Source organism: Urocitellus parryii, chromosome 7, assembly GCF_045843805.1.
Source record: "Urocitellus parryii isolate mUroPar1 chromosome 7, mUroPar1.hap1, whole genome shotgun sequence".
Lineage (NCBI taxonomy): Eukaryota > Metazoa > Chordata > Mammalia > Rodentia > Sciuridae > Urocitellus > Urocitellus parryii.
Genome location: NC_135537.1, coordinates 83,980,385 through 84,007,290, shown reverse-complemented (window position 1 = coordinate 84,007,290; position 26,906 = coordinate 83,980,385). Strand labels below are relative to the sequence as shown.

At 50.8% G+C, this 26,906-nt stretch overlaps 1 pseudogene; it reads right to left on the bottom strand.

Moving 5' to 3' along the window:
• Positions 1-8,303, bottom strand: part of LOC144256001 (paired box protein Pax-8-like) — a 55,524-nt pseudogene extending 47,221 nt beyond the window's left edge.
• Positions 8,304-26,906: the final 18,603 nt, after the last annotated feature.

The following is a 26,906-nucleotide window of genomic DNA, read 5'->3' as shown; positions in this document are numbered from 1 at the left end:
TCTGCAACGTCCCTGTGTTGAATACAGGTGAAGAAATCAAGCCCAAAGAGAGTTGACCTGCATAAGGTCACACAGGGAGAAAACAGCAAGGCCCGGTCAGGAACAGAGGAGGGCCAACAGGATCAGGAGGCTGGCTCATGGTGATGTCAAAAGCCCCTCACCTTCTCTTGACACCTTGCTGCGGTCCCCAAGCTCATTCCCGGGACCGAAGCTCTGCTGTTCTGCTGGAAGGATCAAGAGCCCAACACACACAGCCCCGGGTGCGCGCAGACCCGCTGCCCAAACGATGCTAGACGGTGGAGCCATTTCCCCATCGGATGTGTCACCAGCCAGCTCCTGGACCTTTCTGCTGTGCTGGTCTGACAGTGACAATTTGTCCCAGTGGACTAATTAGCACTAACTACCCAGGTCATGCCAAGGCCACTTAGGAACAAAAGGGAAAAGACAGCATCGGAGACCACAGTGGCTGAGCAAGGAGGAGGAAGAAAAGAGCTGAAGAAATGGAGGCCAGTACAGCTTCTTTCTTTTCTGTCACTCGGCTTAAACCAGAGGCGGCATTCCCCTGAGGATTGCACAGAGCCCGGGACCTGGGCAGCTATGTCCAGGGGAAAATGGGAAAAACGAAACCCCTTTCAACCTAAGACTACAGAGTGGATCTCTACAGAAGCTGCACAGGGGCAGAGATCTTGGCCTTGAACTCTTGAGGGAAAGGGGCCCTGAGGAGGCTGCCCAGGAAGTGGACCTGAACTTGGAGAAAGGCTGCCCAGCACCGGCCCCGTGCCTGGCTGTGCCGTCTGTGGCTGGGCCCGAGCACTGGCTCCTGGTGGAGAGGCAGGTCTTGCTGGTAACTCTGGCCCTATTTCCAACACAGCAACTCCTCAGTCTCCGAAATGGAGAAGGCAGGGAGGCCCTTGCCTTTGAGATGCCAAGGGAGGAAATCAAGTTTCCTTTAGAACTTCCACAGCTGGGGACCCAAGAATGACTTCTTTTTCTGGTCCCAGTGGAGACATGGTAGCCCTGGAGGTGATTTGCTAAGAGAAGGCCCTCCCGCTGCCTTTCTGGTGGCCAGTGTGCTCCTTCCTGTTCAGAGAGACTTCCAGGACAGCTTAGAGGCCACGGCCACTTCTCCACTTTCACAGACGGGAAGACTGAGAGCCATTCTGAAAAGGCAATATGCTTTAAGAAATTGCCAGAACGGCATCTGACAGGGGAAAGCCCTGGAGGTCACTGCCAGCACAGGCACAGGGTCTCCTACCGAAGGTGCTGGCAGAGGTTCCGGTGAGGTTACAAGATGGTCCACTCCCTGCTCACCCCTGCACAGAGCTCTGGTAAGCGGGGCTCTGAGGGGGTGGGGCTGGTGGAGAGGGCACTGGAGGTGGATGGACCTCTCTGAACATCAAGCCTAATCGGTTGTCAGGAGCCATGCCTGCCTGACAGGGTGTGTGAATAGAGGGCACGGTGAACATGCCTGCTGCCAGCACAGGCCACACCTGGAATTGTCCTTAGAGGCCATAACCTCAGCCTCCATCTGTTGCAAGCTCACTGAGGCCAGGGTGCTCAGCTCCCTTTCTTGGGATAGAAAAGTCGAACAGGCAGATCGGGAGGGCTCTGAAGTTGGCTATGCTGAGCCCAGAAATATCTGGCATCTCATGTGACATTTGGAACTATGAAGAGTAAACACAGAAGAAGGACCCAAGTATCCTGGGGGAACCCCTGAACTTCCCGACCCTTGGTCTTGAACATGCTTCAGAAAAGAGATACTGGTTCCCATTGAGGCCCATTCCTGGGGAAGGACCCCCCACTTGAGGTCTAGCCCAGACTCAGTGACATGAATTATGGGTTTAAAACAAAGGTTTATCTGGCCAGTGGCTTGTCTAAGAGATAATTGCTCATCATGTCCCCATCTGGCCAAGGGACGAGTCTGGAGGGGCTTTTGGCAGCCCAGATGGGCCTGTCAGCCTAACTCTGGACCTGAGAAAATAATCATCAACCCCCAAAGATTTGCTTTAAAGTGTTATTACTACACATAAATAAAGAGGGTGGATGCCTCTGTCTACCCTGCCCTGGCTCAAGGAACCGCATCCCAGGGCGCTGACTGGTGGCTGGATGAACTCGGATTGGCCTGGGAGCATGAGCCTGTAGGAACAAGGAGACCCTTGGATTGTAGTTCTCTGTACTTCTCCCCCAAAGAAAATCATCTAGACCCTTAAGAAACCCCATAGGAGGCAGTAATGACTGCCCACCTCTCCTGGGCAGAACTTTTGGCTCCCTCCTCAAGACAACCTGGCCCAGGAGTCCCAGTTTGAACTCAGACAGAATCCTTCCTTCACAGAACTTCACTAGGGGGTTCATCTTTGAAGCGGGTGGGGGCTGCTGGGGGCAGCGCCTCAGCTTTGCCCCAAGTCTCAACTGAAACAAAAGCAGAGATAATCTGCGATCTTGAATCAAGACTCGCTGCCTGCACTTTCAAATCTTGCTTTCTTCCCCCCCTCCCCCAAACTGTTTCTTTTATCTTTTGGTTCCTTCTGTACTCGGAATCACAGAGCTTAAAGCTGCTCAACTCAACTGAGAACTCCCGGCACCTCTTGGATTGATAAATAGAGCAGCTTTAAAATGCTGAGAGCTGAAGACAGACCAACTGTGGTGAGAGAGAGTAAACACATCCATGCGCCAGTCAACCCTAGCAAGCGCCTTGCTGAGATTACAAACTGGAGTTCCTGCCGGAGCTGGAGGATGCTCCTGCCCTCTGGGGGGACCAGAACCACAAAGCAGCCTTACTTGCCTCAGCCAGAAGTGCCCCCCAGCCAGAGTGAGGTGCCTGAGAGTCTTTTGGGGATCCGGTTTGGATGTTCTTAAGCATGACATGCTGCCACCGTGTTCCCCACGGGTTGGGTTTTGTGTTTAGAAATGTACCAAGAGAAGAGAGGGATCAGCTTCATTCCTCCTGCTGAGGAGGGGGCTCCTCCCTTCACCCCCAAGCTCTCTGAGCAGTGAGAGAATTGGGATTTTTCACAAAATGGAATGTGATAATGACATCATTTGATAGAAAAATTTGAGAAACTTTTCCTATGAAAAATACATACTTCCCCCATTCCCCTCCTGGACACACACACACACACACACACACACACACACACACAATTGTTTTTATGAGAACCAATTAATAAATGCTAATTCATTCAGGCATATCTTCACTAAATTACTGTTTCATTTAATTGCAGGGGAATTTTCCATTACTAAACTCTCCCTTGCCGATTTTTTTTGCATTATTTATATATTTTTTTCAGTTTCACTAATAGTGAGGTTGGTATGCGATATTATCTGCTGTTTGTATGTCTTAAATTTCTTTTTCATTTAAGATGTTTCCTCATTCTTTCAACTCCACAAAATCTGGGAGAAGCATCATTAAAAGGAGACAAGATTTTATACATAAATGATTGAAAAGGGCACTGGCTGAGATTACCCTGACAGGAGCGCATCTCATTGCAAGCTTGTGTTCCCCTCCTTTCAGGGCACTGGAGTCTGGGTGCGTCCTCTTTGGATTAATGCGGGAATGTTTCCTGATGTCAGTAAGTCACACATTATCTACGAAAAGACTCCTCATGTAAATGGAGGCGAGGATCATTGAGGCTTTAATCATCAAATAAAAATAATAACACTCAAGTCCTTTTATTAGTTCTCAGAGCATGATGTGTATTTTTTTTTTTTTTTGGCTTTCTTTTCCATGGACCCCAAGTCAAAACTTTGATGCTCAACACCCAATATCCTAACCAACTGGCTTCCAAAGATTCCTGTTTTTTTTTTTAAATGCATAGAAAAGTGGGGTTTGGGAGTGATGGTTAGGGGTGGCGCAGGGGCTGTGGTAGAGATTTTGTGTTCAAAAGCATATGTTTTGAAGGCAGGATTTTAATCTTCTCCTACTGATGTCAAAGGTTCTGTGCACCTGGCAACCTTCTTTCTGAAATAAGTGCTTCCTTTTCTTCTCCCTGCCACTTCCTTCTCTCTCCTCCCCTCCCCCATTGACTCCCTTTCACTATTCTTCTTTTTCTCTGTATTCTTTCCTGTCTCTCTCTCCAACAGGAAAATGTTCTGGAGGATGTAAATGATTAAACTGTTTACACCAAGATTTAGGTATGAGACAGCATGACACCATGAGTAAAGTTTCACCTTTACACCCAACTCCATCAATAATTACAGAACGAGGATGACCATGGGTAAATCTTTCCTACAATTAGCTCTTACAAAAATTATTTCATTTCTTCTGAGCCTACCAAGTTCTATTGATTTTGCTTTTCACACACAAAAAATTAATTACAAAGCAGAGAAACCTGTCTTCAAAATGAAGTGGGCACATAAAGGGCTTGTGGATCTATCAGTGGGAACACCTATGCGGTGAAATGTGCACCTCCTTAAAACCGGAGACGTGGAGCTGTAAATAGAAAGTTTTGAAATATTGTACTATGTGTCTGCCTTTGAACCAAAATGTCTCTTAGTAATTAAAATCCCATGAGATTGATTTTTTTGTGTGTTTTCTTCACTTTCTTTGTCCTCTTTAGGAAAATCAGGCAGAGACCTTTTGGGTGAAGACTGATAAAATTAATTAACTTCCCTTCCACCCCCCAAAAAAGTCCCAAATAAATGCTTCCAATAGACATCAAAAAAGTGTCAATTAGAAATAATTACTTCTTATCAATCAGTGGGGCAATTAAAGTGACAAAGCTTGAAAAGATACTTATCTTAAAACTAATTCACAAGGTAGCTAAATTATCTCCTAATTAACTTGAATTGAAGAGGGTAGGAGGGCAGACCATCTTGAAACAAAGATGAATAGGGGAACCCCAATACTTCTATGTCCTCCACACTGTCTCTCCTCTCAAGAGCTTTTTTCCAACCCAGGCAAGAAACTCCAGGAAAAAAATAAATTCTCCCCAAATGGATTTCCATTTCTTTCCCCCATTCTAAAGCCAAGAATGTGGTCCAGGGCTTTGGATCTCTTAGGGGGTATTTAGAGGCATCAGTCGCTCTTGATCTGACTTCTCATTTTAGCGCCTGAATGATCTATTTTCAGGGAAAGGAAGAGAGGACTCGGACAAGTTATTTCAAACCTAACTCTAATGACAGTTTGCTTGCTTTTAATAAACTCTCCACCTCATTGATATGGTATTATTTACATTTTAATATCTATGTGGCCTTTATTGTTTCTTATGCGTCTTTGAATATTTTTTAAAAGGTTTTTGCTCTAGAAGATTTTGTTCCGTGATGCAACAAAAATCCCAGCGGATGTTGACCTGCGCACGGTAAAATAATCCACTGGCAGGATCCCTTTAGAAGAAAGTCATAGAAGATACTATGATCTCAGCAAAGCAAGATTAGCCAAGGATGAGTACAGAGTGAGTCAGGGGACCTGCGAAGCAGAAGCGCGCAGGAAACTTTTTCCAGGCGTCTGGGATTATGGAAAGGGTGCCTCTCGGCCTAGCTCTCACGAAAAGCCAAACAAGCCGATGCTCCTGCCCAGTCTACTCCGGGGAAAATTTAAAAGGAAGGTCTCCAGGAAGTCACAAATGGAGGTGCCTGAGGGGAATTTAGGAAGCTGCTGGAACTTAAGAGAGGATGGACATATAAAAGCAAGCGGGATCAATTTATGAATTTAGCTCTATTTGGGACAATGTCAAGTAAACTGATCAGAAAGAAGGAAAGTCTTGGGCTCAGGTTTTTCGGAGAAGCTTCAGGAAGCAGAGGGGACAACCTTGAACCATTTGACTGTTTTTGGTCGATTTTCTTCTTCTCCCTTCTCCTTCTAGCATTAAATTAATGGAGAAAGTTCTGTTCTCTCTCCCTCATAGCTTTTCTTCCTTTATTTGTTTTGGGAAGTGGCTAGGAGAAGCCCCTTTGACTCCCAAGAGAAAAATACCTGGCCCGGTCAGGGGCAGACAGCTCCTCCTCTAAACCCAAAGGCAATTTGCATCTGAGCTTATGAGAAAGCAGTGTCCATTTGGGGGGCTTTATTGATCACAAATGAAGTAAAAGTAAATGTTGCCTTTTGTTTTTCCTTCTTTTGTTCCCATTTATTCTAATGAGAGCCTACAAAATGAAAATTAAGCAGGAAGGGAAGCCAGCCCCAGGGCTTGTGACATCGGGCTATTTCTCTGGCAAGGGTCACAGGGGAAGGGTCTCGCGCAGCCCGGTAGATTCGAGGTCCAGAGTACTCATTCCTCTCATCATGGCCCGAAAGGTCAGGGGAAGGTCGAGGGGAAAGGCGGAACCCCGAAGGCGAGCGAGTGGTGAGGATCAACCAGGCTTGGGATTGATCCGGCACCAGTACCGCGCGCTTGGCCTTCCAGCATCATCCAGATTCCAAGGAGGAGGCATCCTTGCCCAGTACCCGGGTTTGACTAAATACTAATGGGCTTTAGAAAGTAGTCTAGGAGAGCGCTTGGCTCCCCAGAGCAGACCGATAAGGGGTGCCAGGCAGTTCCGCCGGCTCAGGGCCTTGCCAAACCTGCGGCGCCCGGGATGGGCAGTCAGGTCTGTACCCCAGGTCCCAGAAAGGGCCCCGTGCCCGCAGGGGGTGGCTGTGATGTCGGGCCACACTTTCTAAAGGAAGTAGGGGACAGGGAGGGAGCATCCTGCTGACCCGTCTGCCTTTTCGGAGCAAACTCCAGTGAAAAACCTTTCGGCGCCGCAGGGGTTGCTGGCTCCCCACCTCGCGGAGCCTCAGCCCTGAGATGGGCGACAGTGCGGCACAGCCGGGTCCCGCGGCGCTCGCTGCTAAATAGAGATCTCAGCCGCGCAGCGCGCTTTCTGACCCTCCTTATTATAACAAATGTCCCGTTTGCCGAGCGGGACTTCATATTCACAGAGAATTCATCTGAAATATTGATTTCCTCTCACTTCGCCGGCCCAAATCGATAGCGATGCGCCCTGGCCCCATAAATCGCCTTCCCCGCCCTTGGCCTGGCTCCATCCATCACTGAGGGTCCAACCGCGCCTTCGCCCGCTGTCTGCACTGGCTGCGCCTCTGGGTGGCCTTGCCCATCGCGCCCAACAGCCCCGACCCTGGGGCTCAAGCCCGATACAAACCCTGCCCGGCCCCGGCCCAGAACCGAGAGAGCAGGCACAGTGGCTAGGGAGCTCGAGCACTTCTGAAGGCCGTGGTTCCGGGCGCAGGGGTTCAGACCCGCGGGCAGTGTAGTCCGAACAAGCGAAAGCCCCTCGCGCGCCTGTCCCCGCCTGCTACGTGCAGGGCAGGAAAGCATCCCAGAGCCCCAGAGTGCGCCACCAGCTCCAGGCCTCCAGCCACAGTCTCCTTTCCCTTTGGCTTGAGAGATGCCAGGGAACCCCCATCCTGCGAGGGGAGTCATGGGCCAAGGACTGCGAGCACCCGGAGAGAAGGGATTAGAGGTCAGGGGCTAGGAGCTTCAAGTCCAGCACCGGCGGGGATCGGGCCTCATATGCAGGAGGTCCACCCTAGTGGGCCATGCAAGACGGTCGTGAGACGCAAAGGACAACCCTCATGACCCCCTAGAGAACCCCTCACCGCTCTGTGTTGTCCGTGGAAACCAAGGCCTGGGGAGGGCGGCTCAGTCCGGCCAAAGGGGACCCGAGAACAGTGAGGCGGCCCCAGCGGTAAGCCAGGCCTGAGGCGTCCCCAGCCTCGTCCCCACGCAGGTGGGTCCCGCAAGCCCCAAGCGTAAGCTTCTGAGCCCCACCGACCTGAGCACACGCACGGACGCTCGGCGGCGCGGGGGCTCTGGGGTCCTAGCCGCGCCGCGTCCTTACCGGATCTGATGGAGTTGTGAGGCATGGCCGGGGAGTCGCTTTCAGCCTGCCGAACACTCGGGCTTCCTTCACGCCAGTCCCAGCAGCGCCCGCCGCCACGCCGCTGCCCTGCACAGACCCAGGGGAAGGGACTTAAGATTCGATGCCCTTAAGCTTAGAACACCCCCCTCCCCAGGCCCTGGACCTTAGACTTTCTTAGAGTGCCAGGATTTGAGGACGAAGTGGGGCAATCTCAGCCTGGCCTAGCTAACATGCCTGTCCGGAAAATGTGGGTTTGTAGATGCCCGAAGAAGTCCCAATTCCATCCTCCCCACACTGCCCCAGTCCTAACCTATCCCGTTTAACTTGAGACAGAAAGGGCTGTTAGTTGGCCTGGGGCCCTCTCCTTTCACGCATCCCCACTCTCTCCCAGCCAGCCCTCACCTAACCTCTGAGCGACATACCTGGTCGGCTGGCCACAGGCCCTCACTGCCCGAGGGTGCCCTGGGCCCGGTGTCTCTCCTCGTTTTGAAGTTTGTTCCCATCCACCCGGCATCGCCAACCGGTTTTATCCCGCCGAGGCCCTGGGAGATGGGTCTGGCGAGGCTTGCAGGCCGCGGATTGGCTGGCTGGGTGCAGGGGGGTGCAGGAAGGGGAGGATTTTGCAGGGGGGACATGGCTGAGTGGACTCAGGAGTTAGAAAAGTTCGCTGGAGCTTCTGTTTCCAGCGGAGGGAAGAGGGCCAGGCAGCTGAGCCCCAAGTCGGTAGGCCTGGAAATGCTGGAGGAGTAGGAGATGGAGGCCTTAGGGTGAGGGCCTCTGGGGCCTTCCAGGTCGCTGACCACCAGAGGCAGCGGCATGGTCTGGCTGTGACACCCTATGGCCCTCCCCTGCCCCCAAGTCTGTTCACTGGGAAGCAGTCCTTCCTTTCTTTCCTTGTCTGGAGGGAACTTTTTCCATGCCCAGTTCTTTCCCTAGAAACCTGTTCATAGGGCCATAGGCAAGAAGGTCCCACCTTCCCACCCTGGTGTGCACCTCTTCCAGGTCAGACTTCTGAACAGCCCTGAAGCCATCCCCTCCCGGCCACACAGGCAGGATCCACACCCTGTCTTTGGGAAGTTAAGGAATGGTCCCATTACCCATTCCAGGGGACTCCTTTCTTTTCCTGAACACATGCATACCTCCTGTCCCCTTTTTTCCATGGATGAGGATTTTGAACTTGGGGAAAGAGTTTAGAGAAAGAACAATGAGGGCCTAGATTTCACCTCCTCCTGGAAGGACCTTAAAAGGGGCAGGACTGAGATGACCTATGTCCTTAGTTGCAGGACTCAACAGCCTCTGCAATGTGAGGGTCTGGATGTAGATGAGGAGGGGTCCTTTGGGTAGGAAGAGAGGTGCTTAGTAATGGTAAGGGCTGCCCCCTGTTTCTTTGTAGTTCTTCTCTCTTATGGAGTCAGGGTCCATGGAAAGTTGTGAGTATGCAGGACAAGTGTCCCGGAGCTCCCTCAGGCCAGCAGGGCTGGCTGGGCACTCCCTGCTTTTAGCAGGGATCTCTGGACTGGGATCACAGCTGTAGGACAGCCCTGTGGGTCTGGAGGAGCCTTGCTGCCTCGAGGAAGTGCTCTGGGGTATGGAAGATAAGATGTTGGGGGAGGTGGAAGGGAGTGAAGGGGAGAGAAACTGAGGGGTGTAGGGGGGAGTCTTTGCATGTGGGGAGCCTGGGGGGGCCTGTGTGTGTGAACACTCACAAGTTTTCTTAATTAAAAAAAAAGTAATCCACTACTTCCTTCTACCTTGGCTTTCTTATTTCTTGGTTTAGGATAAATTTATTTTGTGAAAAGAAAAAGAATGTGTGTGTCTCTAAATGAGATCCTTCACCTTTGTAAAGGGCTCCCAGTGAAAGTAATCTGTGCTTTTTTATTTTAAATGTTTCTCCTGAATTGTTCTTTAAAATTCTTGGTGGCTTTTGAAGGTTAGGATTTTCGACTTCTCTGGTCAGACCCCTTGGAGAGAAAGATTGAAGATGCATCTTGGTGTAGGCCTGTGGACCCCATGGGCTGGCTTACCATGTGGATCCCTGCTGGGTCACTGGAGGGGAGCCAGAGGGGGTGGAGGCCCAGTGGAGACTCTGGTCACCATTACCCAAGCTCTCTTCCCACTAGGGTGGCAGTACCCAAGGGAGAGCCTCACAGGCCCTCCTCCAGACAGTTCTGAAGACCTAGGTGGTTCCACCAAGCCAAGGACTAGAAGGCACCTAGTCTTGGCTCAGGCATCCCTTCTGCCAATGCTCTTTTCACTGCCAGCAAAACAAGTCCCCTTCCTCCCTCCGCTTTGGGGCAAAAGTTTTCAAAGGACAAAACCAGCAAGTTATGATCAAAACATTCCTGTCCCATTGGTGAATCACTTTAATGAAAACTTAACTTGCAACTGTGCAAATCTAGTCCTCAAAGAAAAGCACTCCCAAGTGCCTTGCACTTACCCCACACGTACCCCATCTACTCTTGCAGATGACCAGGAAGGACAGTCCGCAGAGAGGACCCAGAACCCATGAGCAGTAGGAACACAGTGATCCCTGCTGCAGAGGCAAACACAACTGGCTGTGTGACCTGAGAACAGTTGGAAATCAGGTCTGGGCTCTCTGGTATGTCCTGATCCCCTGGGACCCAGGCCAGAGTGTCATCAACTGGGTACCCCAACTCTGTCTCTCTGGCACCAGTCCCCTCCCTATGAAAATGAAGGGTTTGAAATGCATATTTTTTTAAAAAAAAAAATTGTCTTTAACCAGAGTTTGTCTTTAAAAAATCTCAAGTCTGCCTTCCCAAGACTTGATTGGAAATTTCAAAATACATTTGCATCTGACTCTCTGTAAAACGGGAAATGGAGAATTCACTTTTTGAAAGTAACACCTCTTCCTCCTCTCAGACTCCATGCCCATAATGACTTCCTGCCAAAATGATCAATTGGTGACCTGTGGTTTAAAGCCAGTTGCAATATTTTTTTTAACTCAGTGTTTTTCTGAGAAAATTTAATTTGTTGTTAATGTTAAAATGCAGAAGTAGAGAAGAAAAAAAGAATAATTCTGGCTTGCCAGAATAATCTGGTCACAGATCTGAGTGTGTCTTTGTGAAGATGAATATTCTTTCAGATTTACCTTTCTGAGAATCCCAGGTAACTGCCTAACCCTGGTAAATGTTTGAGATTGCATAACATTCTGTGGATTTTAAATTGTAAAATTTGTTGATCCAAAAAAAATGGCCTTTCTTCCCAGGGTTCAGCTGGAAGTCACTGCCCTGTGGTACAATGGTAAACTCTCTCTGATTTGCCTAGATGAAACCAAGGGCCTTCCCTAGATGTGAGATTTTCAGTGCTAAAACTGGGGCTGTCCTGGGCAAACCAGGTTGAGCTGGTTATAATAGCTGATCACAACTGAGGAGGGGGAACTTTGGGGTCAGTTTCAACAGAATAGAAGGTGAGGGTGCAGGTAAGGTCGTCTGCTGACTGGGCCTCTTCTACTCCAGCAGTCCTGGGCTTCTCCACCTCACTTCCGGGTAACTGGGGGAGGAATCCTGGGGTCACCTCCTCCCCTTTGACCTGCATGGACTTTCTCACTCCAGCCTTGGAGGACACCTGCAAGGATCCCTCCTTCTCACCTGCCGTGCTTCCTTCCCTAAGTGAACCCGTCCTGGGACCGACATGTGTCATTTAGGGAGAATTTGGCAGCTCTTTACTCGGAGTCAGAAGGACCAGTGTTCCTGCCCTGACTGTGAAACAGAGCCACTCCTTCTCTCTGGGCCTCAATGTCCTCTTCTGCACCTGTGGGTGCAGGTGGGGCTGGGGAGGGTGGGAACTACCTCACGGCATTGTTGTGAGGTGAATAGCACTCTGGATGTGGAGCCCTTTGAAAACGACAGCTCTGTACAAAAGTTAATTATTATTAGACAACAATACTCCAAGCAGGGCAGAGTTAAAACTTCTCGAACGTTTTGCTGCACAACTCGGTTCCTTTAATCCTTTCCCTGAAGCATGGCAAGTTCTCTGAAAACTCCATGAGCCTCTGCTGGAGAGTCCTTGGAAAGGGGAGGGCCAGGGAAGGAGTATGGGCACAGGGCTGGATGTGGGGGCTGCAGTGGGGTGGGGTGTCCTTGGGCCCCCAATCAGGGGAGCTGCTGGTGGCAGAAGTAATGTCCCAATTCTGCAGAAGGCGGAAGTGCTCACCACAGCCCTAAGGGATTTCCACCCTGTCCCCACTCTCAGGAAATGGCTGACAGTCTGTCCAGGGGCCTGCAGGTGGCTGTGCCTGAGAATCAATCATTAATTACTCCGTGTCCCCTACCCCTCCAGGCTTCCAACACACAGAAATAGAAACACACATCCTGGCAGGTAGAAGGACAGGGGCACTGGTTAGAGAAGGCAGTTTGGAAAAAGCCACCCTTGGCCCTTATCCAGTCAGGTCGGGCTGCAGATGTGACCTATGCACGTGTCTCTTGGGCTCTGTGCCCACCCTCTAGCCCCTTGGCAGTGGCTGCCTGGGCTGTTGGAGGAAAAATCGGTGCCAGAAATTCTGCCCACCCCAGCCTAGCTCCTCCCCCTTGCACGTACACCTCTTTTATTATTAAGGAAGATTCTGGAACCTAGGGAGTGGCCAGGGTGAGGTCAGACCCCCGTGGCCAGAAACCTTCCCTGCCACAGGAGGGCAAGAGCTCACTGAGCAGGAATGCCCTCCCCTCCCTCAGGCCTCTGGGGACCAGCCCAGAGCAGCGGGAGTCAGGGGACAGGAATCCTCTCTTGCTGGTGCCAGGGCACGCTGGGAAGCACCCAGGAAAAACACCCAGGCCCAGCACTTCCCCAGACTCTGGGCTGGCTGTGTGCTCTGTGGCCCTGGAATGACAAGGTTTCTGCTTTGGGCACAAACCACGGAGCAGGGTGTCCCCTCCCCATCCCCTGGCAGTGCCCAAGGTCCTAGATAAAGGACCAGAGGCCCTGGAGTTTTGGGGAGGGAGGCCGAGGCATGGAGACCCAGTGGATTAAACCTGCCTTTGTTCCAGACTTCTCTGCTCCTGGCACGGACTGAGCAGAGGCATCTTGGTGCCTTGTCCCCTCCCCTGGGGGCCACGGCTCACTGGCACATGGGGTCTCCTGCCATTCCACCTTGTGCGCCAGGCTGTGCATGGTGCAGCCCCTGACTTCCCTGTGTTTGGAGGAGCAGCCTTGAGGCTTAGGGTTCTGGACCCCCATTTTTCTCTCTATGCCCAGTGGCTAGCTCTGCACGGCTTGCACCCCAGGGCAGTGTGTCCCAGGGCAGTGCTGGTCTTGGTGCTTCCCTTGGCTCCACATTTCCATCCCATTGGCTGTGAGATTTCTTTATTCCAAGTAAAATCACTTCCTGCTGCCTCACTCCAATGGAGAGGGACCAGGATTTGGGGGAGATGGGTCTGTTCCCACTGGATGCTAGCACTTGCCTTTCTATCTTGTATAGAAGGTGTAGAAGTCATGACTGTGGGGCTGGAACCAAAGCCCAAGCCGGAATTCTGACACAACCCTGGACTGGCTGCTGTGTGACTTCAGGCCACTGTCTCAACTTCTCTGAGTTGAACTGCTCAGGTCTGAAGTGTGAGACTCAGGATGGTGCTTTTCTTGGATGATATCATGATGAGTAAGTCAGACAAGGTGCTTGGGACACAGTGAGTGCTTAACCAGTGCTAATGATTGAAAGTGAAAGCAGCCACCAGAAGATGTCAGGATGCTGCATTCTCTAGCCCAGGGAATTGGGAATAGAAAGTACCTGGGCTCATACATCTGTGAGACCTGGATTTGTGATCCAGCCCTGACAAGAGCTGTGTGACCTTAGGGAAGTCACTAATCCACTCTGTTTCTCCAGCTCGTCATGCTTTGTACAAATGAGTGAGCAGGATGGCGTGAAAGGATCTGGAAACTGTTAATAGGGAAAAGTGAGGGATGAGGAATGACAGGGTCATCTCACCAGTAAAGCTTTGCTTTTTTTTCCTACCCTCTCTCACATTTTATGTATTTAGCTGTGTAACTGATAACTGAGCATCTACTAAGGCTGGACACTTAAGTAGGATCTGGGAATACAGTTGTGACCAAAATAAGAATCCTGTGTCCTGGAGCAAGTTGACAGGTCTTGTGAGGGTGTAGTACATGCTGTGGTGGGGGCAGGACCCTTGGGAGCACAGAGCGGGTGCCTCATAAGAGTGTGGGTTGTTCAGAAGAAGGGGCCTCTGAGCAGAGACCAGGAGGAGGAGCTGCCTTGTGTTTCAGATCCCACCGATGTGGACTGATGGCACCCACGTGGCCGAGCCACAGAAAGCTGAGCAGTGGGAGGAGGGTGGGGATTTGTGCAGGTTTCAGTCTTTGACATAGGACAGCAAACTGCGTTGTCGGGAATCAGGAAGCCCTGCTGGCTGGCTCTGGGGTCTTGGAAGTCTGCTCAGCTCACAAGGCCCCGTGGCCCTGTCTGTAAAGGAGAGAGAACTTCCCAGGTCTGTCCTGAGCGAAGCCATTCAATACCTCCTCATGGTGTTTCCTCCTTTTCAATAAAAAGTGTCTAGGGGCGTCTTCTTGTAAATCCCATTGGGTTGGCTCCTGTGATCCAGTGTGTGTGGAAGCACTTTGAGTCAGGTGGTGGCATAGGCCTGTAATTCCAGTGGCTCAGGAGGCTGAGGCAGGAGGATAGTGAGTTCAAGGCCAACCTCAGCAACCTAGCAGGGCCCTAAGCAACTTAGTGAAATCCTTTCTCTAATCAAAATACAAAAAAAAAGGGCTGGGATGTTGCTCAGTGTTTAAGCACCCCTGAGTTCAATCCTGGTACCAAAAAAAAAAAAAAAAAAAAAAGCACTTTGAAACCCACAGTTGTACTAATACCGTTGATGGATCTGGCACTTCCCAGTGACGAGGTGGCATCGGGCACCCAGAACCACTTTCAGTGCAGCTGTCAGTATAGGTGTGCATCACGGGGCATTGCTGTGTGTCATTGTTATGTGGTAATGCATCATTGGGACACACGCATGGGTGCTTATTTACATATATAAGGTGTACAGTAGGCAGGTGAGAGCTTCTGACATATTCTAGGTCACATCCAGTGGCTCCCTAACTCACTCAGGGACAATGACAACATCCTTGCAGTGTTCCCCAGTCCCACTCCTCCATCCCAAGCTCCCCACAGCCCACCCTCTTCCCCCTCCTTCCTGTATTTCCTCTGTGCTCTGTGTTTTTTATTCTGCTGCAGCCACACGACATGCTGGACTTGAGTCCCTGTGCTGTTGTCCCCTCGGGTTCCTCTGCCACTTCCTCCCTGGCCTCCATGCCTTGGTTCCAGTGTCCCCTCTGGGAATGCTTATCCCACGCCCTACTGCCCCCTCTGCCCCCTCGCCCCTGCTGCCTCTTCAACTCTGTCCACCTTCTGACACAGTCCACTTGCTAATCTCTTTGCCGCTGTCCCCCGGTAGGTGAGTGTCGCGAGGGCAGGGGCATCTTGACAGCTCTGGGTGCCTTTCTTTTCTCAGTGCTGAGAATGGCACTTGGCCTACTGGTGATGCTTAATAAACACACGTGCTTGGGGAAAGTTCCACAGGATGGCTGTGAGTGGCAAGGGTCACACAGTGACCTCATTGTGATGTCCTGGTGCTGGCAGTTCAGGAGACAAACACTGCTCTGCGTTTCGGCCCGGCACGGCCCTCACGGGTTCTTGGTAGCTGGTGGGTGAAACAGGAGCAAGTGGTGCTTAGCTTCCTCCTTGGGCACTGCCCTCCTCTTTCTGGCAGAGTAGAGTCTGATACAAGCATGGCAGAGGCCACGGCAGGGTCAGGGAGTGGCCCTCGCTGCATCCCAGGGCCAAGGAGAGACAGCAGAACTCTTTCCTCCTTTTTGGCACTCATCCCACAATCGAGGGCTCCTGATCTCCAGGGCAAAGGTCCCAGCACCTGCTGCTCAGGGGACATGTGAACACTGGAGGCTGCTGGGTTGGAACAACGTGCACAGGCAGGCTATTGTGCTAAACTTGCGGCTCTTCGTGCCAAGCCACGCCTCACCCCAGGCGCCAGCCCTCCGAGGCCTGATTCACAGGGTCCCCAGACTGCGGGGAGGTGTCCGGAGGGCCCTGGGGAGGACAGGGTGCCTTCTGGAGACTCTCTGGTGGGAGTAGAGGGGGAGAAGTAAGGCTTCAGGTTTTCTGGGGAGTGTTAGACACAGGGCCATCCATGCTGGTTGGATTCTTGGTGACACTTTGGCACTGACCATTGGCCATGGTCCTCCAACACTTGCTTTGGTGGCAAAGACTGCTGAATGTTAACTGACTTGTTTAGAAGTCCAAGGTTTTCTCCTTGTCCCAACTGGGTCCAGAAATTCTCAGCAAGTCACTGCCCATTCTGGGAGGAGGACCTTCCTACACACAACTGTCCTCAGCAGGCCACCAGCCAAGGATTTGGGGCTACTAAGCTCTGGCTGACCCTGGCCAAACCTGGAGGGAGCACAGCGGGTGAACTTCTGGAAAGGCAGATGGGCGGGAGGGAACACGTGCCAGCTTTCCCCTTGAAAGCCAGGTGGTTTTGGGCAGGCACCTAGCCTTTCTGAGCCTGAGCTTCCTCATGGTAAGAGGGGGTGATATGGCTTCTCATCCACGGTGGCAGAGGATCTCAAATGGAGCCAGAGGTGTGGAATGTTAGCATAATGAAAATGCACTCGTCGCTGTCCTAGGAGTGAGGAGTCCCGTGGGGGCGCTGCACCCTGTTCTTGCTAGAACCAAGCACATGGGTAGATTCCCCATCACAGGGCCACTCAGGCCATTAAGGAAGTCCTGCCCAGCCCAGGTTGCTTTTCTCTTTAAGTTGCCTCAGTACTGGGACAAGACAGGACACCCCAATGGAGGGAGTGTGCCCCGCTTCCCTGCCTTCCCTGCAGGGCACAGCTGTGGGGCTGGCAGGGAGCCGTCAGATACCCAGGCCCTCCTGTAGGTCACCCCAAGGGAGGTGGCCACGCTGAGCTTGATTGTACCTGGTGAATGGGGGATGGTGCTCTGCTTGGTACCTCGGGAGATTCTTGAGTGCCCCGTGGGAGGGAAGTGTCAAGGGGTGAATCTGAGTCCGGAATCTACTCTGGGTCCCAGATGCTTATTAGGGATTCAGCCATCTCAGGCCTGCCTTGTCCCCAGTCCTCAGCAAGGCTTTCCACAAGAAGAGAGGAAAGGGCAGGGGCGGATGCTGGTGCGGAGACCAGGACATGGACACCTTGGATGCCCCTGACCCTGACCCTGGCTGCAGGGGACCTGAGCTGATTTCTGCTTCCTGGGATTTTCTCTCCTCTCTTCTGAGGGAACCTTGCCCAGCTGTGGGAAGGGAACGAGGTGAGGGCAATGGAGGGGTCACTTGATAGTGAGCACCAGTGGTTTTAGGTGTTGTCCTGTGTCACCTTTTCCACCATTCTTGGCACCCTTGTCCCTGAAGGGTTCTGTGACCTGGAACTTTGGGGTGGGACAGTCTTGAGCCTCCTTTATGCCACTTGCCATTGGGGCCTTGGCAGGTGGTCTCCCTCCTGGAGCCCTGCTTGCCTCGCCTGTGACAGAGGGACAATCAGGACACAAAGTCCAAGCGTGTGAGAGTCAATGACACCATGGGGCACAGGCACAGGATGCTGAAAAGTTTAGTGGGATAATGAAGAAGAAGGAGAAAAGATGATGGAGAAGTAGCGGAGGCTCTGCAGGACCCAAGGGATGGCATCCTGGGCTTCTCAGCTTCCTGGGATTTCCAGACAGGAAGCCTCACGGACCTGACTCCATTTCCCCCTTGCTTGATTGCCTGGGGCCAAAGGACAGAAAGGCCTCACCCTTAACTCTGGGCTAGGTGACCCCCTTCTGGGCCCCCAGCCTACTGGGGAGGGAGGACTGGAAGGAGGGAGTATGGGGAAGAGGCAGGATGGGGAGGAGGCAGGATGGGGTGGAGGGAGGATGGGGAGGAGGGAAACAGGGAGGAGGGAGGCCGGGCCTCTCCCCCTCCCTGCCCAGGAGCGAGCTGACTTGCTCCAGTTCCCTCCTCCCACAGCTGGCTGTCTCTAGGTGCCTTCCTTTAATTAAAAGTACTTAGCCTTCTGTTAGACTGGCCTGCATTTGCATGGGATCCTTCTCTTTAAGCAGCCTCAGTATCAGGATGAACCAGGAGCTTAACGGAGCATCCTGCCGTGTCCAGGGACACCTTGCCCAGAGGGCAAGCACCCTGCTTGCTATGCTGCCCCTGGACTCTGGACTACATAAGCAGCATGGCCTCCCCTGCAGGGGGGAGGGGTCCTCCCAGGGACCCCAGGCTCCTGCTGAGCTCAGGCTTATTCTCAGACCATGCCACTGTGTCCCTAAAGCCAGGGCTGGCCCTGGAGGTGAGGGGATGATTGAGGAAGGCTGGTGTTCCCGATTCCCAGGGTGCCTGGACCCTGGCCTGAGCCCTGGGGGTTATTTCAGGGAAGGTCAAGTCCCAGCTCCTGCCCAAAAGGAACTGAAGCTCATCAGGAGATATTTATAGTGGAGATCTCACAAGGAACTCTCTGGCAGAAGATGGTCAGAACAGCAGCTGAAACCTTTCAGCTGAAGAACTGGAATTTGAAGGGAAGCAGGCCATAGACTCTCAGTGTGGACCATTATTTTATTTTATTTTTTCAGTGCTGGGGTGGAACCTGGGGCCTCCACACGCAAGGTGGGTGCTCTATCACTGAGCCACGTCTTATCTTCCAGTTTTATGTATTAATTAAATGAAGATTCTGATGGTAGAGAACTCGGGCCATTGCACCTGGCCGCCACAGGCCTGGGGTTTCATCCGAGACCAGGTGGCCTCCCACAGAGGAGGCACACTCTTGGGGAGGTGGGACCTGGGGCCTCCCTGGTGCTTGTGCTCTGAGGGACCTGGAGACCCAGGCCAGCGCACTGGCTTGACTGCAGAGCCCTCTCTGCCTTTGGACTCTGGACCTCCCAGCTGACCTCTGCAATCCCTGTCCTCCCTGGCCAGTATTTGGCCCCTCCAGCTGCCCAAGGTCTCAGGACCAGGAGGAAAAGAGAAGACAGGAGGCCTGATTCTTGTAGACATAGAAAGGAGGAGCAGAGGGGGCTCACCCCTGACCCCAGATGGGGCCAGGAAACCCAGGTCCCAGCCCCCATGAGCTAGGTCAGATCCTCCTTTTCTAGAAATCCTTCTTCCTTGGACTGGGAGATGTGTGTCAACACCATGCTAGGTCCGGGGTAGGCAGGGGCAGGAGATGGTAGACGAAGTCCAGATTTGTTTTGGAGGTGTGCATTTGGAATGTCCCCAGTTGCCCATTCCCTTCCCCTCTAGCTGGGCAGGCATATGAAAGATGAAGATCTCATTCATCTGGAGCCCTGAACTCTCTGTTCTTATCCCCTTTGCCACAGTGCTCTGCTGAACTGGCGGGAGAACAATGGCAGTGACTCCCTGCCCCAGAGCGCATTCTACAGTGTGATCTCACGGCGTCCTCATGAGCACCTGAGCGTTCTATGAGGGGGGTGTTGACCCATTTCATGGATGAGCAGAGTGAGGTTCTGGTGGGCTAAGTAACATATCAAGGTCACCTTGCTACTGAGGATCTATTGAGCATCGGATCGGGACTTGGATGGGGCCCTCTGCTTCCAGAGACTAGGGGCTGAGGTGGGGAAGACCATCTGGAAGGGACCTGGAGTCTAGTTAATACTCTGCGTCCCCTGCCATTGCCCACAAAGTGCAACCATCCACCCAGGACACTCGGAAGAACAAGGTGAGCATCTTGATTGAAATGCCAGCCATAGACTTCTTCCCTAATTCAGGCACCATGACTCCAGAGACTCACCAAAATACAAGGATTCAGTTGGGAACAATGTATTAACATGAACCCGAGACACAACGGAGTTATTAGCAGATTCTGAGCCACTGGCTACACTTGCTGTCACCCAGGAAGCAGAGAGGTGAGCTCAGGGGGCAGACCTCCAGAGCAGGTATGATTTGGTGAGTGCAGGAGCTCCAAGTCTGGAACCACGTGGCTCGGCTCTTGGCTTGTCCAGGTTCTCTGTTGAAAAGTAGTAAGTATTGACAGAAGAAGGGATCAGTGAGGGAGAGGGGATGGGAGCAGAGAAAGGGCCTGGGAGGCAGATTGGAATAGGCAAATTCCTGTTTAGGATTGGATTTATGCAAGAAAAGCAGGGTGTGCACCTGTGGGTGTGAACTGGAGCCCCAGCTTCCTCCTCTTCTGGTTTGAGAAGAAAAAAGGGACATTTTCTCAAAGGGGCTAAAAGGTTCAATTGATTCAGAGAGTGAGCACCCAGCTGGGCTACACCCCGTGAGCTGTTCTGGGGATGGGAGGTGCTGACTGGTAGGAGGTGAATAGGTCCTTGAAGGCGGAGGTGAAGGACCTGGCCTACAGGAGGAGGCTGGTCCTCAACCCTGAGGGAGCAGCATGAGTGGTGTCCAGGACTCCTGGGTCACCTGTCAGCGAAACGCTTCACTTGCAAAAGAAGGAGCCCATTGAAATCAACTGGGCAAAAATACAGAACTGTGGGGACGGGTCACGGAACCTGAGGTCAAGATGCAGCAGGGCCTCCGAAGTGACCAGAACCGGGACCAGAAAGGCGCTTGGACCACCTGCCATCTCCTCTGCTTTTCCTATCAGAGCCCCGGCTTCTCTTTCTATACCTCTGCAGGAAATGTCTCTTTTCTGTCCTGCACAAGGTGGGGGTGACACAAGTGTGGCGTGAGACCCAGATTACCTATTGGACATTGTGAAGTGGGGGGCATCAACAGAGCTTGGTTGGGCCGGGCATGCTGACACCCAGTCCAATCGGCTGTCACCGAGGCTCTTGGGGTTCATCCGGGTGAATGAGGTTTGCAGTTCTCAGAGAAGAGGGGTTAGAAACTTCGGGGTAGCTTAGACTCCCACAAACACACATCAGAGATGCTTTTTCCGAAGATTGGACTTTCCTAAGTACCCCTTTGTCACAATTTACCTCTCTAGTGAGCTGGGACTGACCTGAAACACCTTATGCCAGCAGGTGGTATTAATAGTGATCACACAGGGCTGGGGCTGTTGCTCAGGGGCAGAGTGCTTGCCTAGCATGCATAGGGCACTGGGTTCAATCCTTAGCACCACACAAAGACAAATAAAATAAAGGCATTCTGTCCATCTATAACTATAAAAAAATAGTGATAGTACATCCAAGGTAAGGTGGTGATTCCTGCCCCGCCTTTTTCTCTTGAGTCACACAACACTTGGGTTTTGAGTTCAATACTATAAAAAAAAAAAGCTGGCTGAGATAGAAGCTGAGGGTCCCAGAGGACCCCGAGTGCACTCTAAACCAGGCCCACTGAGGATGGGTTTAAAGGACAGAGAATATTTTTCCTAAACAAACAAGACTGAGGGGACAGTGGCTCTGGGGAGAGAGTCCATGTATTTAGTGAACAATGTGCTCACTAAATGTTGTCCCCAAATCAGTTTTGCTTTAATGTGAGTGGCGATCGGGGCAGCTGATCTGCCTGGCCCTGGAATGAGCACTGCCTTGGGTGGGAGGTGAGTCTTCTTTCAGGGAATGCTGGCTGCTGGGGATGCTGGGATGAGGACACCTTAGGGATCAGGGGTTCCCAAATCTGACTGATTTTCCTAAGTACCCTAAGTATCATATAGTCACCTGCAGGAGTTTAAAAAAAAAAACCCACAGACTCCACCTAAGACTTGCTGAAGCAGTCTTGAGCCGGGGCCCTCTAACATCTAAAATCTCCCCCAGGTGATTCTGATCATCAGCTGGATCCAGGAACCATTGAATCAGAAGACCTTTAAGAAATCTTTCAGCTGAGCACATGCCTGTAGCCTTGCAACTCAGTAGGCTGAGGCAGGAGAATCACTTGAGCCCAGGCATTGTAGGCCAAACTAAGCAACAACAAAGGCCCCATCTCTTCAAAGAGAAGACCTCTTCAAATTCTAAATCCTGATGAATATATCGACACTAATATGTTAACCAGACCAGCAGCACAAGTGTCATCTGGAACTTGTTTGGAATGCAAACTCTTGGGACCCACCCAAGACCTGCTGAATCGGAAATGCTAAAGGTGGGTTTTAGCCTCTGTATATTAAAACACAGGTGACTTTGAGGCCTGCTCACATCTGAGAACCACTGATCTCCAGTCATTATTAGTTTTATTTATAAAACTAATTTTTAGTTCAACTCTATTTCGTTTTAGTTTAGCTTGGCTTGTATTTGAACAATGGGTTCCATTGAGTTTACCACCTACTTTGTAGTAGGTAGTCAGGCTCAAAGATGGCCCCCAAATTCCCAAGTGCAAAGGATCCCTTCCTCCTGCTGCTCTTGCCCTCCTGCAGTTCATTCTCACACTCTCAGGATTGGTCCACGGGACCCATGGAGGACAGCAGGTGTGATGGCATATGAATTCTGAGGCTCTGCTATGAAAGAGGAGCTTCTGTCCTGCTGCCTCTTGGAAGCCAGCCGCCATGTTTGAGGATGCTGGCATCTCCATGGGGAAGCCCACATGTGAGGACCTGAGTCCTTCTGCCGACAGCCACTGAGCACCCACGGTCCCCAGTCAGTAACTGTGAGGGGGACATCCTGGATGGATCCTCGGTCCATGTCAAGCCTTCATATGCTGCAGGCCTGGTTGACAGCTTGACTGTAATCTCATGAGAAACCCTGGGCAGGATTCAACCAGCTATGCAGATCCTGGAGCCCTGACCCTCAGAAATAAATGTGTTTGAGTTAAAAAATATTTGTTGTTCTAAGCTGCTGACTTTGGGGTTAATTTGTTTTACAGCAATAGAAAATTCATACTAGCTGTGTGTTTTCCTGTATCCTATGAGAAATTCTTTTATTGGTTATAGGAGTATGCTGTTAGAAGACTGCTTAGAAAATATTTTCCTGATTAGAAAAGGAAATGGATTTTTAAAAATAATTATTTTTTAGTTTTAGGTGGACACAATATTTTTATTTTATTTTTTATGTGGTGCTGAGGATTGAACCCAATGCCTCATGCATGCTAGGAGAACACTCTACCACTGAGCCAGAACCCCAGCCCCGGATTTTTTTCCTACATTTTCTTTTTGTCCTAAACAGACTTGTTTTGAGTTTTAAACCTGGCCCCTACCATTGGTGAATTCACACAACACTCTATTCTTGGTGTTTTAGATGTAGTATTTTAGTGTATTGGCATTTTAGAAATTCCCTCAAGGGATCCTCCCAGATGACAGTTGGGAGACATTGGGTGCTCTCCTGTGGGTCCATTCGATGCTTTATCCTGCTCTGGATGGACTTCTGGCTGAGACAGGGGTTATCCTGGAGGAGAGACCACATGGTCATTCCCAGAGACAAATCAGGGGCAATGGCAGTGGGGGACAGTGGCTGGGGTCGGCGAGACTCACCTCTGAGTTAAAGGAGAGAAAAGTTCAGGCGTATCATCCCGGCCTCTCATATTGGTGTTTGACCACTTGTGGATGTTGTGCCCATTCGCCATCTTGGAATTCTTCAGCAATGGGAGGCCAGGGCCAGTGCTGGCCAACTTGACCCATTCTGTTTGTTACTTTCCCACTAGTTTCCATTTCCTTTTACAGAAAAGGGAACCACAGAGGGGCACACGGCGTGGGGAGGAGGGACCAACAGCATGCAGAGTCCCTGAGCATCCTGCAAGTCCGCAAGAAGCCCTCTGGTTCTGTGAAGGAGCTCTTGGCATTCAGCTTTCCTTCTGAGATCCCAAAACCTGTCTTTGGAAGTTGGTTTCCACTGTACGGACTCTGCCTGCAATTCATGCAGATTCCACCAGGTGGAGAAGTTCTGGATTTCAAGGCAGAACTCATCCAAGAGAAGAGCTTTAACCATCACACTTGGAGCTGTTCCTAAACACACAGGCACATACTCACACGTGCGCGCACACACACACGTACACACATGCACGCACACACTCACAGAATACTAACGGCTGAGGTGTAGCTCAGTGGTAGAGCAGTTGCCTGGCATGTTCGAGGCCCTGGGTTCTATCCCCAGCATCACCACCATGACCACAAGAAAAACAGAAAGAAAAAAGGGTGAAAATCCGCCCTGGAACTGACAAGCACTGTAAACATATCCAGTCTTTCTGCTCACCCTCTCCAGGCTTTTGCTCCTCATCTTTGAAGTGAAAATGTCGAGGAAAGTGACCTCCAATGTCCAGCTCTTGATTCCTAGATTTCTCAGCAAAGCATTTCTCACAAGCTTCTTTTATTCATTTTGATTTGTCCTTGGGGTCATCCCTATCTCCCCATTCCTTCCTTTCCTGCAGTTTGCTTGATTTCTGTCTCTTTTGACGTTACCAAATCTTGAAGTTAATTTCCAGAACTTCTCTTTATTTTAAAAATATCTCTATATCTTCGTTTGTCCATTTTCTCCTTTTCCCTAGAGTTTTGGGACACACCTCTGGGTACTTTCTTGGCTTCCTGTGACTGCCTATGTTCTCCTCTTGGTCAAGTGCCCAGTCCATGCTGGGTCACCACTCCATTTCCAGACTGGTCCTACCATGAGCTTTGTATAGTTCTGGTGACTGGATGATGTAATGAACAAGTTCAGGAGTGTTTGCTCACTGGTTGATAAATCTTGATTGTTGGGAAATGGGATACTGGGGTAGGGGGATCCCCCTCATTCTGGGGAATACTTCAAGTATGATTCCTCCTTGAAAATCTAACAGAGAAGCCCAGCATGGTAGGCAGTCACGTTTCATGCATGATCTGCCCTGTGTTCCTGATGCATCAACTTGACCAGAGCGTGGACTGCCCAGATATCTGGCTACACATTCTTTATGAGCATGTCAGTGAGGCTGTTTCTGGAGAGATTGACATTTGAATTGGGAGACTGGCTACAGCAGATTGCCTCCCAGTGTGGGAGTTCCAATCCATTGAATGCTTGAACAGAACAAAAAGGGGAAGGAGGGAGAATCTGTTCTCTCTGCCTGACTGCTTGAGCTAGGACATCCTTCTTCTCCTGCCCTTGAACTGCAGCTGGTACATTTGCTACTCTTGGTTCTTAGACATTTTGACTTGAACTGTAACTACACCACCAGCTTTCCAGTTTGCAAATGGCAAAATGTGGGTATCCTCAGTCTCTATATCATATGAACCAATTATTTATGATAAATCTTTCTATTTCTCACTGTCTTTCCTTCTGTCTATCTATCTATCTGTCTATCTATCATCCATCTCCCCATCCATCCATCCATCCATTCATCCATCATCCATCCATTCATCCATCCATCTATGCATTCATCCACTCATATATCCATCCATCTATTCACCCATCCATCTGTTCATCCATCTATCCATGCATGCATGCATGCATCCATCCATCCATTTATCCATGCATGCATGCATGCATCCATCTATCCATCCATCTGTCCTTCTATCCATGCATGCATGCATCCATCCATTTATCCATGCATGCATGCATCCATCCATCCATTTATCCATGCATGCATGCATGCATCCATCTATCCACCCATCTGTCCATCTATCCATGCATGCATGCATCCATCCATCCATTTATCCATGCATGCATGCATGCATCCATCTATCCATCCATCCATCCATCCATCCATCCATCCATCCATCCATCCATTCATCCATGCATGCATGCATCCATCTATCCATCCATCTGTCCATCTATCTATCCATCTATCCATGCATGCATGCGTGCATCCATCCATTTATCCATGCATGCATGCATGCATCCATCCATCTATCCATCCATCCATCCATCCATCCATCCATCATCCATCCATTCATCCATGCATCCATTCATCCATGCATGCATGCATCCATCACTTTATCTATCTATCCATCCCTCTATCCATGCATGCATCCATCCATCCATCCACCTATCCACCCATCCATCTATCTGTCCATCCATCCATCTATAGTCCATCCATTCTTCCATCCACCCATCTATGTGTGCATGCATGAATTCATCCATTCATCCATTCATCCATGCATCCATGCATCCATCCCTTTATCTACCATCCATCCTTCTATCAATCCATGCATGCATGCATCCATCCTTCAATGCATCCGTTCATCATCCGTCACCTACCTACTTATGAGAGATATATATCTGTATCTATATACTGACTGGTTCTGTTTCTCCAGCGAACTCTAATACAGCACCTTTCAAGATTGTTGTGACATTGCTCCTAGATAAATTGCATTTCCTTATGGGAAATTTTTTGCTTCTTCCTTTTCCTCCTCTTCCTCTCCATCCTGGGGGTGCTCTCTTCCCCCACCTGAGGCACCAGCACTGCAATTCTTGCCTCTGGCTCTGCTTTCTGTAGGATCTAGGCTAAGACCCCTGACCTGAGGTGACACACTGTTCTTCTTTCCTGATGCCAATTCCATCACTTGGGTTCTCATGTCAATCACTTCTGCCTCCTGCGTGCTTCATTAACCATTCTATTGTTTTAAAACTTGAACTTCTCTTTCCCTGTGTCTTTCCTTCTCTTAGCCCATGCACAAGTGTTTCCATGAAAAGCAAATCATCTCGTTACTGAAAGTGTTGAATTCCATCTCTTCATGAGCAAATTCCTTGTTAAGTTAGCTCACTACCTGTGTTAGGGGTTGCCGTGACCATGCAGCACACATCAGGTGGCTTTCTCATGCAGTTCTGGAGCGGGGAATTGAGTTGCAGGCAGGCCTTGTCCCCTGACAGCTCTGGAGAATCTCCTGTCTCTCCCAGCTTCTGGGGGCTCCAGAGTTCCTGGAGCTAGGCCGCTGGGCTGTCGTTGACCATATCTGCACACGGTTCTCTTCCCTCCACATCAGTATCCTCACATGGCCGTCTCCTCCTCCTACAAGTACACAGTCATAAGGACCCAGGACCCATCCTAATGACCGCATGTTAACTTGATTACATCTGCACAGACTCTATTTCCAAATTAGGTCGCATTCCAAGGCACTGGAATCAGGACTTCCACATATCTTTGGGGGGACCCCAGGCAACTCACAGAGTTTCTGAAATGTTCTTGTAGCCTCATTCTGTGGCTCCTTGTAGCAGGTGTCTTTCCACATCCTGCCCTTCCATGGTTCCCCCGAAGGTCATCAATTGCAGATTCACTGGCTGCTTCTAAGTCCTTTCCCTTGTGACTGCCCCATGG